Here is a 17,302-nt window from a genome sequence, read left to right as displayed (position 1 = left end):
GAAAAAGAAAGGTGCTTTTATATTGATTAAAACATTTTTATTTATTTCAGAATTAAGAAAAAAGAAGATCCACGCCAAACTGCACAACCTGTAAGTTGATGGTCCTGGCTTACTTTACAGGACTTCAGATGGTTGACATTACACACAAACATACTATACATATACATGTATGCACAATTGTAGATAAACAGCACACAGTATATAAATATATATATATATATATATATATATATATATAAACTGTGTGCTGTTAATCTGTTTTTTGAGGTTTTGCTCTCTTGTTACTTTTAACCATACAGGTGTGATTTCATAGTTATTTTGTATGTTATTGTCAAAGGAACAAAATGAGCAACACTTTATTTGATATTCCTCATGATCTGAAGCATTTGTTACTCTCATTTATTTTCCTCCCATAGTGACTGTATGGATAATTGGGAGCTATGTCCGGCGTGGAGCCCAGAGAGCTACAGAGACCATCAGCAGCAACCTTGGCCTCGACCTGAGGGTGTGCTGGTTCGGTTGGGGTGAACTGCGCTGGAGAGGTGTCCTCCCTTTCTTTTCCTACTCCCCGCGAGGAAGAGCAGTCCCGGATGTCCTCCTCATCCACTGTGGCGGCAATGACTTGGGGGATGTGCCCAGTGTTCAGTTGCTGAACCAGATGAAGGAGGACCTGGACCAGCTTCACCATCGGCACCCTGGCTTGAAGATCATGCTCTCCCAGAGGCGCCGGTGGAGGGCTGGTGCAAATCCTGTCAAAATTGACAAGGCCCGGAAGTTTGTTAACAGTGTTATGGCTACTTTTGTTCATAGCCTAAATGGTGCCATTGTTGACCACTCCAACATTAGACATGACAGTCCTGGGCTGTTTTTGCGAGATGGAGTTCATTTCACCCCTAGGGGAAATGATATTTTTTTTAAGTCACCAGCCAATTGCCTGAAAGACCACCCCCAAAGACTGTGAACTGCTAAAATGTCAGTATCACTGTCTTTGGATTTGGCCTTTAGAGTATGTATTCTAAGGCCCTTGCTAAGCCCAGACTGTCATGGCTAATGTTAAGTTAGATATTACATCTGTAGCCATAACACTGTTAACATGGCTGCTCTTCCTCTTCCCCACATCCCACCCCCCCCCCTCTTACCCCCATTGGACTCTGCAGCTCTCCAGGCCCATGCTGGGCATGGCTGTCTGTCAAACCTTTTATTTTGTATTTGTTATGATGTTTTTTGTTATTTGATTTGTTAAAATAATTATGTATTTATGTAAATATTGAAAATAAATTACATTCATATTTTCACTTCTTTTGTCTACTGCTTACTGAAAATGTTAGCTATCACATCCAAATGGGACTATCAAATGAAAGGATAAGCTTACCATACAATACAGAAAACATTACAAATTAAGGCTCAAATCTTTTCCCAAGCCGGAGCAGTCTGAAAAGAGTCCCAAGTTTAAAAACACAAATCTTGACAATGAATACTACGCTGTCATTTATCATGACAATGCAAACAACAGGAAGGTCTCCCCTAGTCCCATGTATTTTGGCATCAATGTCATAAGCATACCATAGAATGTAATTATGAAGTGAAATACCCACAATCCCTACAGGGTCGTAACGTCACAGAAGATAATACCTTTTAGAGAGTTTTGTTCAGTATGCAGATAAATATTTGTTTTACAATAGAAACATTTTTCTCCATAAATGTTCCCACATGTTGTGAGCATCAACTTTAAATCTTTTGTCAACAAATAAAAAACATCTTAATTTCCTTTAGGACAACATTTTGTTTATAACACCACTACATTAACAATAAGCATAGGCAAATGATAACTGTCAACATTTAAGATTGTGCTTTTACTCTTTATTTAATCAGATCTATTTACATTGAAAATGTGATAAAGCCACAAGCCACATTGAAAGTTACATCTTGCATTTTATGAAAAGTAAAGGTTTCGAATCATTTTATGACTTAAGTACACGAGAAAATAAATTAAAGATGTGCAACAACTGTATCAGTAATTCAAATGATATAACTTATGTACAGGGTTGGGAGGGCTACTTGCCAAAAACACAACCAGTAACTTCATGTGAGTATCAAGATATAAAAGTAATGTAACCTGATAACTTTATTTTTGTTTTGGATTACCTCAATATCAAATGCAATGCAAATAAACACAGGAGAGAAGAAATATTAATATGATTTTTTTTACTTAAAATGTATAATATAATACCATAAAGCAGATTCAGGCAGTAGGTGTATAGATTCACAATTAGTATTAGCCTACAGAACAGTACGGCTTCCAGAGAAGAGATACAATTTGATAATTTTACATATATATGCTCTTTTTAGGTTTTGAATAAGATTGTAATCCTGAGTTTCCCTATTATTAAAAAAAGTCAAACTAATCCGATTACATCTCTTCCTATGTATCTAAGGATTACACTTTCATTTTTTTCTATACGATCTTGATTCGTGTTAGATGTAATCCATTACTATCTAAGCCAATACAAGTCATAACTTTTGGAAAATTGTCTCAAGTTATAAATGATGCCTTCAATCTCTTTCACGTGGAGAAGACATCACATTGGCCGAGGCGTTGCAACTTCCCTCAAGCGTCCTACATGAAAGAAAGATCACATGTTAGAAATGTGTGCACAAACTATTCAGTATGACCCGTCTTAGTTTAAAGCCCAAGTGTAAGAGTGAACAGAGGCGGAGTCTGCCTGTTTTCCAATTTGTTTTGTTTGTTGGCTGCTGCTACCCAAACCAACATCCTCCTCACAAGCATTGACTGTTGAAATGTCATTACGCTCCACATGTGGAACAACAAAGGCTTCTTCAGGTGTGCCTTGTATCATAATGATATTGCTCTGATCAGCAGCAAGACTGTTTTCACCACTACCATGGTCGACATCTGCAACCTCCTTCTCCTTGCTGTTAACAGGCGAACTAGGAGTGTCACTTACCTCGTCATTGCTACTCACCCTGCTTTTCCTTCCAGGCTGTTGTTCTTTGCCATTGGTGAAATAGAAAATGGTGGGCACTGCAGTGTTTTTCTCCTTCCCTAATAAAAATAATAAACAAAAACATATAAAATAACTTTTTGAGGTCTGTAGATATTCAACTTTCTTTTGAATAATGTTGTTTTAAATGTAAGAGTGCATTATAAAAGACAATAGAGGGCCAACATGTTAACTATGCAGTTAATCTATTCAACAATTACGTGTTTCCAAGATTCAGATTCAAAGGATTTATGTCATATGCACATAGGCTACATTGTAGGAATGGCAATGCAAATCATCTGTCCCGAGCTCCTCCAACAATGCAACATAGTTATATAAGACATAAAACAATCAAATAAATTCTAAATTAAATTAAGAATAATAAATTAGTGCAGGCAGAAATCTATATACACGTAAATATAATAAGACATATGCAAGAACAGAATGTAGAGATAAATATTGTATAGTAAAATTAACTTAAATCATTTTTTTTTTTACAGTGATAGCTGTTAAGATAAATAAGTTATAAGATGACAACAGATGAATGAATGTTGCTATTAAAATAATGTAAAAAAAGGTAATATAATTCATCTGTTTTTAACATAGAGTATGTGGGGGAAATGGCAATTCTCTATCTATGATAAAGAGTCTTTGCATAAATTGAAGAGAAATGTGATGGTTTGCAAAAAATTCGATTTCTATGTTTCTTTACTTAACTGGCTAAATCTTAATTTGGCCTTTAATCAAAAGAACATTACTTATCACTGATGTGCAAGCTGTGCCATAACAATTATTTAGCATTGTATGATGTATAACATGTATTTAATTAGTAACAACAATTTACACTCACAAATGGAACCAAGTTATTTTTTATTTTTTTAAAAGGATCTGTACCCATGAGTCCGTGCTGAAGGGATGACTCTCAAAGTGTGCACTGCACAGGCGAGAAGAAACGTTGGGGGTCCATGTATTCCTCCGGATGTTCAGCACCCACTGGTCCAGCCTGTCTGGATCACCTAAAGGAAACCTTTATTCAAAAATACATGAAAACCGACCCAACGACAACAGGAGGGTTAATGCCATATTCACTTAATAACGCATGAACAACTTTTACAAATATTTCTATATAGTCTGTGTTGGTAAATGTAATCTAGGTTGCACATTTCCTGCTGAAATACATGCATGGGCCTACCAAGTTACTGCGTGGCACTTTGGTTTTGATAAAACAGTGTAGTTCCACTATATAAACGTTACATTCATAATCAAACGAGACAATATGCAAGATAAATAGCTATTTGTTGTTATTCTTAATGCTTGTCATTCACACGTTAATACAATAAAATAAGTACCGATACATAGCAGAACAATTGTGGCGATGTTCAGCTTAATAAGACTTGTTCAACATCATTTCTTTAGCTAATACTATAGCGGGCTGCAGGCGAACCAAGTCCGCGTTTCGCTGCATTCCTTGATCTCCAGTTATAACGCCGGGCTCCGCCGCTGGCCGAAGCTAACGGAGCCGCAAAGGGCTAGCTACGGCTCCGGTTAGCTTCGGTTATCCCACCACTGGGATAATTGGGTCCCCTTTTAACATTTGCTCCCGTTTAGCATTATGGGCGTCATAGCCATAGACTATAAAAGTCTTACCCAAGGCTGAATCATAAACTAAACTGTATATATATATATATATACACACGTATAAAGGGTTACATCCTTAGCTGGCTAATAAGCTACATAACAAGCTAAGCTAACAAGCACACAAACACCTGCTAACGGGGTTAACATGTATAATATTATCATTTTACTCACCGAAAAAAGCTGAGAGTAGACTTCTTGGAAGTTCTGTTAGTACATTCAAGCGCACAGCACGACATCTTAATTGTCTGGTATATCACCCACGAACACGGCTAAAGCTAAAGGGTCAAGTACAGTACTATGACTAACTAACGTTGTAGCCTCTATGGTTGTAGCCTAGCAGAGTGGACAAGTTGCTGTTAGCTGACAGTGAGGCATGTACGTGTCCATCAATGTGACCACGCCCTAATTAATGCAAAAACTTTAAGACCTAATATAAATAAAAGGGTCGCGTTAGAAAACAATTCACTCACAGATCCATAATCATGAAGGTGGAATCTAACTGTATCGATAATAAAATGTATGGAGCCAGGGAGAAAAACATGTTTTTTTCCGCTGTAAAGTTGGGCATTTTAACATGGGGGTCTATGGAAATTGCTCCTTTCTGCAGCCATCGCCTATCGGCCAATATATGAACTGCAGTGTGTGGCACTTCCGTATTGGCTTCCCGGCTCTTCCCCAGAGTTTGCCGCTTGGTTTCATCACATGAATTAGTGTCTTGTTAGTGTGCGTGTTTCCTGTTTTTCTTTTGCTGAAAAAGTCCCTGTTGAAAGCTTTGGAAGTGTGCTCCTGTTGTGTTGGCACATCTGCATGCACGTAAATGACTGATTTAGGGTGAATATTCAAAGTGAAATGACATGCACGCTTGACTTGTCAATTACCTGAGTTGGTAAACAATATTTAATGATCTAGAAAGGATGTGTGGAAGCCTGAAGGATAACAGGAAATACACATTCTAGGAAAAAAGAGGGACTTTATTTACCTTCAGATGAAATTATTTTATTTTTCCACAACCACTTACCATCTGCAGAATATGATGAAGAGGCTTTCATCATGCCTATTTTAGGTATACAGTAGTCATGAACTTGAATGCAACTATTTGTAAGGGAGTTTGGATCAGTTATAAGCTTGGTTAAACCTGTATATATAACTGTTAGGTAACTTAGCCGCTCCTGTAACGGCTCTTGTTTAATTAACAAACTAGCATTGTCCCATTGGACCGGCAGGAACAGGAGGTGTACGCCTGACTGATCTGCTAAAACATCGAGATTTTGAGTCAGTTTGTATGATAGTGGCCGTCTGAAAGACACAACCAAAAACAAACTTCTCCTCTAATTTCTACAGAAACTTCCCGATGCTTTTCTGGAGAGTTCAGAAAACGTTTTGGCTCAAAGCGTTCAGACACAAAGCTTTTTCACCACAAAGCTCTATACCCAACCTCACGTTGGGCGAACAGCAAATCATGTATCATGCAGTTTTAAACACAATTTAAAAAAGGCACTGGAGCTCAGAGAAAGGCGCTACATGGACACTGGCACTTGAGGTTAGTGTTTTACCACAATTAATCACCATATTGGCAGTTAAACGCACTAAGAACTTACCAGACTTCTAACAAAAAAACATAAATCCTGCCTTTTTCTCTTTATTCGGCTAATGTCGGCCATTCTCCAATTGAGCCAGTCCTATAGTCCCCTCACTCACCGAAGCAACCATATTCTGCTCTATTTTTAGGCTTCCATTTCTGACCTGACTAGTTATCCTGAGCTCCATCTAGGTCGGATAAATGCCACCAGTGGGAGGTGGTTCATAAAATATGTATATAACTCCTCATCATTAAATGGCAAATGCTAATCGTAGACCAAGACCTTTCACAGTAAATGATTAACAGAACAGTTATTAAATCGGTAAAAATATGTGCCCAACCAATGGCAGTGTCTATGGTTATATTAAGTTTACCAAGAAACCTACTCTAAAATAAAACAAGCAGACCATAATCAACCTACTTATTGCCTCTTCGCTCACACTGGCCTGCATTCTCTGCCCTTTGTGATTACATGGTGTGATTACGTATTAAAGCTGTGGCCTTTACTCAAGCTACCCTCCTAAAGCAGGAGCCTTGTTTCGTATTTGCACTGAGGAATGAATAATATCCTGGTTTGATGTGCATTATTTATCTATGCATGAACATTGGTCGAATCACACTGCCCTGGGCAAATGTTTATGCAGTTTGGAAAGGTAGGTAGGCAGGCTGTTTTTGCTCCAAGGTTATGTGTCTGGGACGTTTTCCTCTGCAGCGACATGTAAGGACGTCCAAGGCCACACTATATATATAATGTGATACTATATGCAAACAGATAATGAACAAATACATGAAACACTGAAGACAACTTGGAGGCAGATCTGTCACCCGTGAGTCATGATGTATTCAAAATCTCTGTGATGTCATTTATTTTTTATTTGTTTATTTTAACAGCTTATATGTCCCGCTGTCATCATGGCTTCTATTCCTCTGCCGGGGTTTACGTCTTATCTGTTGGCATTACAGGAAAAAAAAACCTTAACAAATGTATATGTAGAAGGAAAAACCTCACAAATGTCCCATTAGCTTTTCTCTATTTTGAAAAAAGGTTTGAATTTTGCACACACAGTGACAGCCCTTCTCTACGCATGTGATATTAATAACAACTTTACAAATATAATAACGGTTTTGCAAAAGTGTATCATTCTATAAAGCTTAACCCGTTTTATTTGTCATAGCTGAAGATGACGCACTGCCCTCTCAATGGGATGAAAGGAGATCTCATCAAACTGTTTCCTGTTGCTGCGGCATCCCAGGAATACACCGACCTAGAGACAGAGCGGCCTTACTCCCAACATCATCAGCGTATGTTCAATCTCTGATGTTCATAACAGACTGTATATTTGCTCCTTCAGCATCATTAGATGTCTTCAATCAAGGGTCTCTTTGAGAGTTATAGTAAATAATAGAGCAGCACAATTAATCACAATATGAACTAGTGCAACATTAGGAAATACAATATTTGTTAGGGACTGAACATATGTAAAAATACCTTTTTGAGTGAGGTATTTAGGAAGTCCAGAGATATCACTTTCTGATATCCCAAAAATCCTATTCTACAGACGTAACAAAACATATCATGTGATTTAGTACCCCAGCCTCTTTTTGTTCAACCCCCTAACCCTAACCCAATAATAAGCAGGTTCTCAAATGATTGTAACATGCATATCTTTCCACATGATTTGCCACTATGTTCAGACCCTAATTAGAAGAAACAATACATCGTTTAAATTAAATATGAACCTACCCATGAACCTTTTTTAATTCATTTTTATTCTACTATTTCGATATAAGTACAGACAATGTATGCATCTGACAAACAAACAACATGAGTAAAAGCGAGAGGGCAGAAAGCATAGCTTATACAGAGGTAGCCCTTCCGTTAGTCATCCAGTTGCAGGATAAAGAAAAAAAGATAAATCAGTAATTAAATATGCACACATAAACCAAATTGTATATATACATACACATACATACGTACTATGTACACACATACACCCATATCCAGGATGAAAAGAAAATAATAAGGTAACAAATAAATTCCTACAAGTCCATGTTCAGATAACAAGACAGTTTCATTTCTCATCCTATTTTTGTATAAACTATGATAATTAGGATAGTGATGATAATAGTTATTATTATTATTATTATTATTATTATTATTATTATTATTATTATTATTATTATTATTATTATTATCATACATCCATATCATTTTTGAAAGTTAAACCAAAAGCACAATGACCAAAAAATCAAAACAGCAACTAGGTATACCAATTTTTGGTTAGTTAGAGTAGTCTTCTAATACAATATTTCTGAACCTTTGATTTTAATTGTTGATGACAGTTAAGACTTGAGAGAGTTTGGTTAAGACCATTCCATAGTTGTGCACCTAATATGGATAAGCTGTGTGATTTAATGGTTGTTCTGTATGGCTTTCTACACAAAGTGTTTGTCTAGATGGGTACTTGCTGACATTAATTTGGAATTGCTTATGGACATCTTGAGGCATCTTGGCATTTAATTAGTAACGGCCTGATTGTTCCCATTCATTGACCACAAAACGTCCACGTGTGCATTAGGAACATTTATATAGTGGTATGAAAACACACCCACGTAGACTTACGAAGACTTCCTGCCTTGTCAACCTCATCTGTACACGTGTTAAACTGTAGCAATGAAATGCACAACACAGCAGCTTAAGGAGATGACTAATGCCTGGGTGGTAGTCTTTTTCATCTTCTGTTTACAAGGTGACGTGTAAAACAATCTGACAAGGCAACATGACCCAGTTCTAACTCCGTATGGGGCCCACTAATTCCCCTCCTTCAAAGTTTTGGCACAGTTTATTGCTGCATCCTTCATTCAAGTGAGGGCCTGGAAAGCAGAGAGTGAAGCGTTCACCATTGTTTCAGCGGTTTGTGTGGCACATTAGAGGAAATAAGAGATGACTGTGCTCATAAACAAAAGCCAATGATAGATAGCAGGAGGTAGGCCTTGGATGTGTGTATTTAAAAAGAAAAAACAGCAACTGTGTTCTGACAAGAGAGAAACAGGACATGATGAATAAGTTAACACATGCAAGAATGTATGAAATTATTTTTCACATATAGTCAACTAAAGTGAGAAAAAAACCATACACTGACACCCACTTGCCAAACAATAGTGGTGCAGTGATGACATATTTTTGTAGGACTACCCAGAAGTTAGCAATGCAATGGCTCCGTCGACAAAAAACAATGAACATTTTCCATTGGATTTTGATTATTGCAATACAAATCTTTGGCAAAAGAACATTTACAGTCCTTACACTATTTTTATGATTTTTGAAGCGTAAATGCAATCGGAAGAAGAACATGGCTAACATTTTACAACTAACACTAACTACTTCACGGTCCATGGCTGCGCATTAGCACTGCTAAACTATGGCGGACTTGTGTTCAACGTGTTGTTAGCAACTTGTTAGCATCTGCCTCAGACATTCACCAGTGGGATTTACTGACGTGTTTTATGTCATAGCACAAAACATAAAGATCTCTTCAGCGATTGTTGACTTCACTTATTTAATTGTATTCATCCAACCAAAAACCAGCTCACCAAACCATTGACTTTAAGGCAAATGAACCGGAACTGGTCAAATGTTAACTCATATTTTGGTTTTAGGACTCATTCCTGGATTCTATTTATCAAAAATGGCTGAAATAGGTATCTTGCCAATCATGTAGTGTTTTTTCAGATAAATTCAATTTCGTAACATAAGGAGAAATACAATTTCATCATCTGTCCACTAACAATTGACTTTTTTTCAACAACAATATAATAATAATAATAATGCATTTTATTTATGGGCGCTTTTCAAAGCTCTCAAGGACACCTTACAGAGCATAATTAAAAACAAGCAACAAAGAAGATCACACAGTAATACACAACTTCAAAAACAAAGACTTAAAAACAAAGACTTAAAAACAACAATCAGTTTAGCAGAATGAAGGTATTGAATACGCCAGTTTAAAAAGGTATGTTTTCAGGCTGGATTTGAAGGTTGAGATTGAGTCCATATTGCAGATGTCTTGTGGGAGAGAGTTCCAGAGACGGGGGGCAGAGTGGCTGAAGGCTCTTGACCCCATGGTGGTCAGGCGGGCAGAAGGTACAGTGAGTTGGAAGGCAGAGGAGGATCGGAGAGCACGAGAGTGGGAGTGTTGATGTGAAGGAGCTCAGAGAGATATGGAGGTGCAAGAATGTGAAGGGCCTTGAAGGTGAGGAGCAACACTTTAAAATCTATGCAGTATTTAACGGGGAGCCAATGGAGTTGTTGGAGAACCGGAGTGATATGAATAATGGAAGGAGTTCTGGTAATGATACGGGCGGCTGAGTTTTGGACCAGTTGGAGCTTACGCAGGGATTTGTGAGGAAGACCAGAGAGGATGGAGTTGCAATAATCAATACGGGATGTAACGAGGGAGTGGATGAGGATGGCGGTGCTCTTGGGTGTAAGTGACGGGGGCGGAGGCGGTTAATATTGCTGAGGTGGAGGTAGGCAGATCGAGTGATGTTGTTGATGTGAGCTTCAAATGATAAGGTGCTGTCGAGGATGACACCCATACTCTTAACTTGGGGGGAGGGTGGGACTGTGGAATTGTCAATAGTGAGGAAGAATTTGTCAGTTTTGGCCATAGTGGACTTGGAGCCAACTAAGAGAAAATCAGTTTTATCACTGTTTAGTTTTAAAAAGTTGGATGAGAACCAGGATTTGATTTCCAGTAAGCAGTCGGAAAGGGCAGTGGGGGAGAGAGTGGAAGTGGGTTTGGTGGAGAAATAGAGCTGGGTGTCATCCGCGTAGCAGTGAAATTGGATTGCGTATTTTCTGAAGATATGGCCGAGAGGTACAAGGTATATGATAAATAGGAGGGGGCCCAAGACAGAACCCTGAGGAACACCAGTGAAGACTGGATGGGACTGTGATTTGAAGTGTTTGAGTTGGACAAAGTGAGTACGGCCGGAGAGGAAATATCTAAACCAGTTGTGGGATGTGCCAGTGATACCAATGGAAGATAATCTGTCAAGGAGGATTTGGTGTGAGATGGTGTCAAAGGCTGCAGTCAGGTCAAGGAGGATGAGTATGGATAAGAGCCCAGAGTCAGCTGCTACCGGGAGATCGTTTGTGATTTTAACCATGGCCGTGGACCAATATATACTATTACTCCATGCACGTTACAGCAGATGAAATACACCCCTGCTGGATCTGCAGTAACTTTTTTTATGTAAAAAATGATTTATGTAGTTGGAATGTAACTTGCAGTTTTCTTAAGTCAGCATTTATTGTTTGTGCAATGTGTGAGTAAAAGGCCTGTGTGATAGTAGGTACCATCAGAGTCAAATACAAATGCTGCTATAGGCAGTGATTCAAAATACCTAACAGAAATGAGCAAATGCTAGCAGTGGTGCTGCAGATGTCAGGGATGCAATATTACAATATGTTTAATTAATTATTTTAACAGTATTGAAAATATATATTATTTTATTGATCTCAGTAAATATTTCAGTTCATTAATTTTTACAGAAATGTAAAAGAAATATATACATAACAATATAAGGGCAGTTAACGTTAATACGTCTATGCGTTATTTGGGAACCTTAATGCATTAAAAAATAATGAACAAATATAATGACATTACCAAGCTTGACCCAAAGTTCTTCCTGTAATTCCACACGGACGTTTACCATGAATCTCTGTTGATGCTTGAGCTTGTCAGACTGTATTGTATGTAATAAAAAAGGTTTTAATCCATTGACAGCACTAACAAAAATTACTTATTGTTTTTTAATGAATACAACTTTTTTTCATCCCTCAATAGATATAGAAACATTTAGAAAAAAGAAAAAATCTGCATTTAGAGGAAGATTACACTAATGGCGCGTTTCCACTGCAGCGGGTAGCTCGCTTTAAGCGTGCCGAGCCATGCGGGGCCCGTTTTTGGTTGCGTTTCCACTTGGCCTAGTTTTGGCCCGGGGCTACTTTTTCACCTTTTTTCTGGCCCGACTAAATCGTGGTTCTAGGGCCAGGAACAACCAGGCTGAGTCGGGCTGAGTATGCTAAACTAGAGAGAGGATCGCTGGCAAGGGGGCTACAACTACAACAAGATGAACATATTTGACCGTGATTTAATTATAATACACGTTTCAAAATGATGCCGAAGTAACAACATACTGATACCGGTTAGTAAAAACCATGAATTAATGCTTTGACAAGTCTGCAGACAGACGGCAGGCGAACAACCCTTTTAAAATGCGTGTTTTCTAAATGTAGCTTGGCTAAGCTAACGTTGTATATGCTCCGACCGTCCACACTCACAGCAACGGCCTATACAGACATAAATAAAGCAGCGACTGTATTCACCATGACACAGGCAGTCTGTGGTTTGTACTTGTTTAACTTTTGTCTAGTTTCTGAACAGATATGAAGAGCTGTGAGCTCTGAGTGCTAAGAGCTAACGGCTGTGTTGTTTTTTGGGGCGCTCATTGAAGATGACGTCACGGCTCCGCCTACACTGTGTTACTATAGTTACTGCCCCAGTTCCTAAACTGTAATGGAAACGCAGCATTAAAGTGAGCCGGGCATAATAAGGCCTAACCAAACCGAGCGAGGCCGAGCGAGGGCTGCAGTGGAAACGCGCCATAATTACACTGCTTTCTTTAAAGCTTTACACAATGAGCCTCCCCACAATGAAATATGAATTATTTCCACAATTTAAAAAGGAAAAACATAGTTTTCCAGCATATTTAGGCTGCTTTACCTAAATAGTCATGCAAAAACGGGGGGGAATTTCAACCACCTACGTAATCCCTCATTAGTGAGACCATGAATATGCACATAATCATAAAATATCATAAAAACAGACTTACCAGTGGAACCAGAGAAAAGAACAGAATACCTATAGAATGAAACCGAAACTGATCAGTAGTCTTATCGTCCTTTGCAAACATTTTGGATTATTCCAAACCATGTGCCATCCTGTCAGAGAAACTGGCCTCCTATAGTTGTGAAATATCTGCATATGAATATCATACTAATGTGTGTTCACGCTTGAATCAAATGAGTCAGTATGAAATACAAATAAAAAACACATGCTTTTTTGTGCGGTTGAATAACACTGCTGTCAAACAATATAAAGCACAAAGGAAATGGAGGAGATGACCGGAGCTGAAGCTGTGTAGATACATGATGATAGGATGAAACGAGGGGTTACGTATGGTAACCCTTGTTTTATAAGCTTAGGCGGAGCCCTCTACTGGACTCTATGGGTACTACCTTATAATGCAAGCATTCACCTACTGAGACTTCTATAGACGTAGCCGGCCCCGGGGCGGGCCTACCTGAATGCGCAAGCATCTCACCGTATAAAAAAGAGGCCTCGCCTCCTGACTGTCATCCTACACCTCTCTTCAGCGAGCGGTATAGGACCATGGATGTATAATAAGAACTGGATACAGCGTGGGAGACGGGGCCTCATTCATTCCTATGAGAGTTGCTCATTAGCGCATGATGATAAAATGGCCCAACTTTTGAGAGAGTGAAACGTCACAGATTACCCGGCATGCCTGAGAAGTACCCGTATGTGCGCTCATAGCGCATGCGCAACTTTAACCAAAATGCTCGTTCACATCAAGCACGTCAATTTGCGTATACGTAACAGCACCGCACGTTCATGACAGCATGGTAATGATTTGTTATTAATCGTTATGTACTTATATTATGCTGTAACAGGATCTAGTGATATCCAAGCAACAGAGCTTCATTTAGCATGAAAGAATGATTGCACTGCAGAGGTCGCGTTAACCGAATATTTTCCGTCTATGACACATTTTTTTTAACAATGACGGACAAATCTGAAAGCAGTCCGTCAACAGCGCTAAAGTTTCCCTGCAGCGAGGCTCCGGTGTTATGCATGCCCTCCAAAAAGGAAATCATACCGTTTCCAAACCTAACTGTGCCGTACAAATCATTGAAATGTCTGTGAGTTTTGGCTTTACGCTGTGCACGTTCCCGTGAGGTGCAGCAGCCATGCATAACACGGCGCATGTGAACTGTCCCCCCCCCCCCCGTTGACAGTTCACGAGCATGCTTCCCCACTCTTCAGAGTTGTGTAAAGGCCGACGGGTAATTCTGGATTTTGACGGAAGTTTTACGATCCTGTCCGTCAAAATGACGGGCAGCGAAAAAGTCTAGCGCAACCTCTGTTTCACTGTATATATATATATATATATATATATATATATATATATATATATATATATACTTATAATAATAAGTAATATTAACTTTATTTAATACAACATTTACGGTACAAGATTTAATCATACAGCTCATGTACTGTAGTATGATAATGAATTACAGCAAACATGTGCAATATATCCATTATTACAGCTCCGTGGGGTGGCAGTAAGACGATATGGGTCCGTTCTTATTGTGCATCCATGGGTAAAGATAAACGCAACTCACATTGGTTTCTCAAACAGGATCTCTGTAAACTACGTGTATTCACTGAATTTCACTCTCTGCCTTTAACGGCTCGTTGTAGCTCCAATAGCTCCTGCCCCCACCCTTCCTGCGAGCACAGTGTGCTCTGATTGGTCGGGACACGTAACATGAACGTGCCGGGTGGCGCGGTCCCGTGGGTTAGATGCGCGTTCATAATGCAGAGGGAAATAACTCTCAGAATAACGTTATTAGCACATTTTTACAACTTGAGTAACGAATGTTTTTAATAACAAGTGTTCATACTGGGTAGTTTATTTAGTTTAAAAAAAAGTATCCAACGATTTACAGACCACTCTTTCCCCATGTAAGTCAATGGGAAAAAGTGTTTCCGGGCCTGGCAACCAAACGGAAGTGTAGTACCGCCGTTTGGCCACCACGAATATTTTCATCTGAGTCCGGCGCACTTCCTGGGGGCTTGTATAGGACAGATAGTGCTCAGAGTAGAGGCCGCTTATATTACAAGGGTTACCATACGTAACCCCTCGTTATATCTCTCACAGGATGTACACGCGCTGTCGTCCAACAACACCGTTCCACCTCACTGCCCCTGACCGGCTTTCTGGTTAGCAGCCGCTGTACCTCACTCACCTCACCTCTACCTCGGTTGTAACCGTGGAGAAGTCTGGGCTGAGGTTGACAGAGCACACTCTGCCGCGCTTATCTCGCGAAAAGTGTACTTGGAAAACAGTGCTGAGGGCTCCCCCCCGTCCGCCCATAGGCAGACGGAGAGAGTCCCCAGCCCCGTATGGGCTCACTATGCACCACCTCTCCCGAGTCCCTAAGGAGCCCGGGGAGAGCGCAAGTGCCCCATGTCCCCCACACTCAGACATTGACCCCATGCAGAGTGTGCGTGGACTATAGTGTGGAGGGCTCCCCCCTCCTCCCCCAGGCAGGCGGGGAGAGCCCTCCAGTCCCGTAAGGGCCCAGTGCGCACCACGTCCCCCGGGACCCTTCAGAGGGCCCGGAAAAAACGTAAGCGCATTACGCCCGGGGACCCACTGACGCACAGCCCCCCCCCCCCCCCTCACCAGTCCTGTGTTGCTCCAGCAAGCACAGGCGAGGAGAAAGAGCCAGACATGTCCAAGAGATAAAACTTTATGAAGGGTCCTGGCGTTGACCAAGACGCCGCCGTGCATATATCCTCCACACTCACACCGTTGAATAAGGCTGTTGACGCAGCCACAGCCTGTGTAGAGTGTGCACGGACCCCCTCGGGGCAGGCTCTCCCCGCCTGTCCGTAGGCATGTGCACCTCTAAGGGCGGGTCGTCGATCAGAGCCATGGAGAACCACAGGGCAAAGTGGCTGTTGCGCAGGCAATATATATATATATTTTTTAAACCTTTATTTAACCAGGTGGTCCCATTGAGATCATCGATCTCTTTTTCAAGGGAGACCTGTCCAACATGGCAGCAAGTAGGTTACAACATGAACATAAAACAACAGATAACACAAAAGGCCATCGTATATACAGGGCTACATGTACATACCTAGAGACATTGACAAGTACCAACAGTATATTTATATCTCACCTTCTTGGCAAAAACTGTATTGTTTTTGAAGTGGTGGAGAGACAATGCACAGTTTTACCCACTGCTGTCACCCATGGCCAAAGCATACCTCTCTGTCCCAGCAACATCAGTACCAAGCAAGAGAGTTTTTTCCACAGCAGGGGATATTGTAAACGCCCAAACATCCCAGCTTCTACCTGGAAATGTGGACATGCTCATATTCCTAAAGACCTGTCTGATGATGCTGAGTGAGTGACTAGTGCAACCTGATCTCACCAGAATGCGTGACTCCACCACGACTCCTTAACACCACAATGCGTGGTGGAGTCACGAACTTTGTTACATTTACGTGTCGGCACCACGCAAACAAGCCCAATGTAAAGTGAATGAGGCTCCTTTGTCGTGGTGCACACACACATTTCTACAACGTCCCGCAGTGAGCTTTTATTCTATACAACGTTTTTTAAATCTACTTTATAGCTTGTAGTAACTCACGGGAGGCTTCTTTTATTTTATTTGTATTCATAATTATTTTTATTTTTCGTCAGAATGTAAAAATTACATTAGTTACGAATTTGTGTTCTCAAAAAACAGTGCATTGTGTGTAATGCAACTGTGATTTTTATTAAATTAGTTAGTTTTTAAGGAAGGCCAGAGCTGCAGCTGTGTCAAATAGATTGTTCCCTTTAGTTAACGTTATTTAAAAGATAATGATCATGTCCCCTGTATTGTATTACGAGCGTCCATTCCCATTGGATAACGGAGAATTTTACACCCGGAAGTAAGTAGCCTATTCTCCTTACTGTCGATTGATTTTACAGTGATATCTGCACTACTCATCGACTAAAAAACACCAAATTGTCCTTGTTAATTACACAACATTGATAGGTTTGAATTGTGTACAATGCTTTTATATTTTCCCCCTTCGATTCGGAGAAACAAATATTTTTTCGGAGTTTTTGGACGGCAGAAGACACTACACTACCCAGAATCCTCAGCTATCGTTTGGGACTACACCATGTGCTTAGCTTGACAAAC

The 17,302-nt window shown here is 40.0% G+C and overlaps 1 long non-coding RNA gene across 1 annotated transcript in view; it reads right to left on the bottom strand.

The window, feature by feature from the left end:
• Positions 1-7,078: 7,078 nt before the first annotated feature.
• Positions 7,079-17,302, bottom strand: part of LOC117452902 (uncharacterized) — a 56,511-nt gene continuing 46,287 nt past the window's right edge. Inside the window, exon 3 of the long non-coding RNA XR_004552806.2 lies at positions 7,079-7,167. This is a non-coding gene — a long non-coding RNA (uncharacterized lncRNA). The remainder of the gene's footprint in view (positions 7,168-17,302) is intronic.

This window comes from Pseudochaenichthys georgianus, chromosome 9 (assembly GCF_902827115.2).
Source record: "Pseudochaenichthys georgianus chromosome 9, fPseGeo1.2, whole genome shotgun sequence".
Lineage (NCBI taxonomy): Eukaryota > Metazoa > Chordata > Actinopteri > Perciformes > Channichthyidae > Pseudochaenichthys > Pseudochaenichthys georgianus.
The sequence above is the reverse complement of the archived record's forward strand: the minus strand, read 5'-3'. Positions and strand labels throughout refer to the sequence as shown.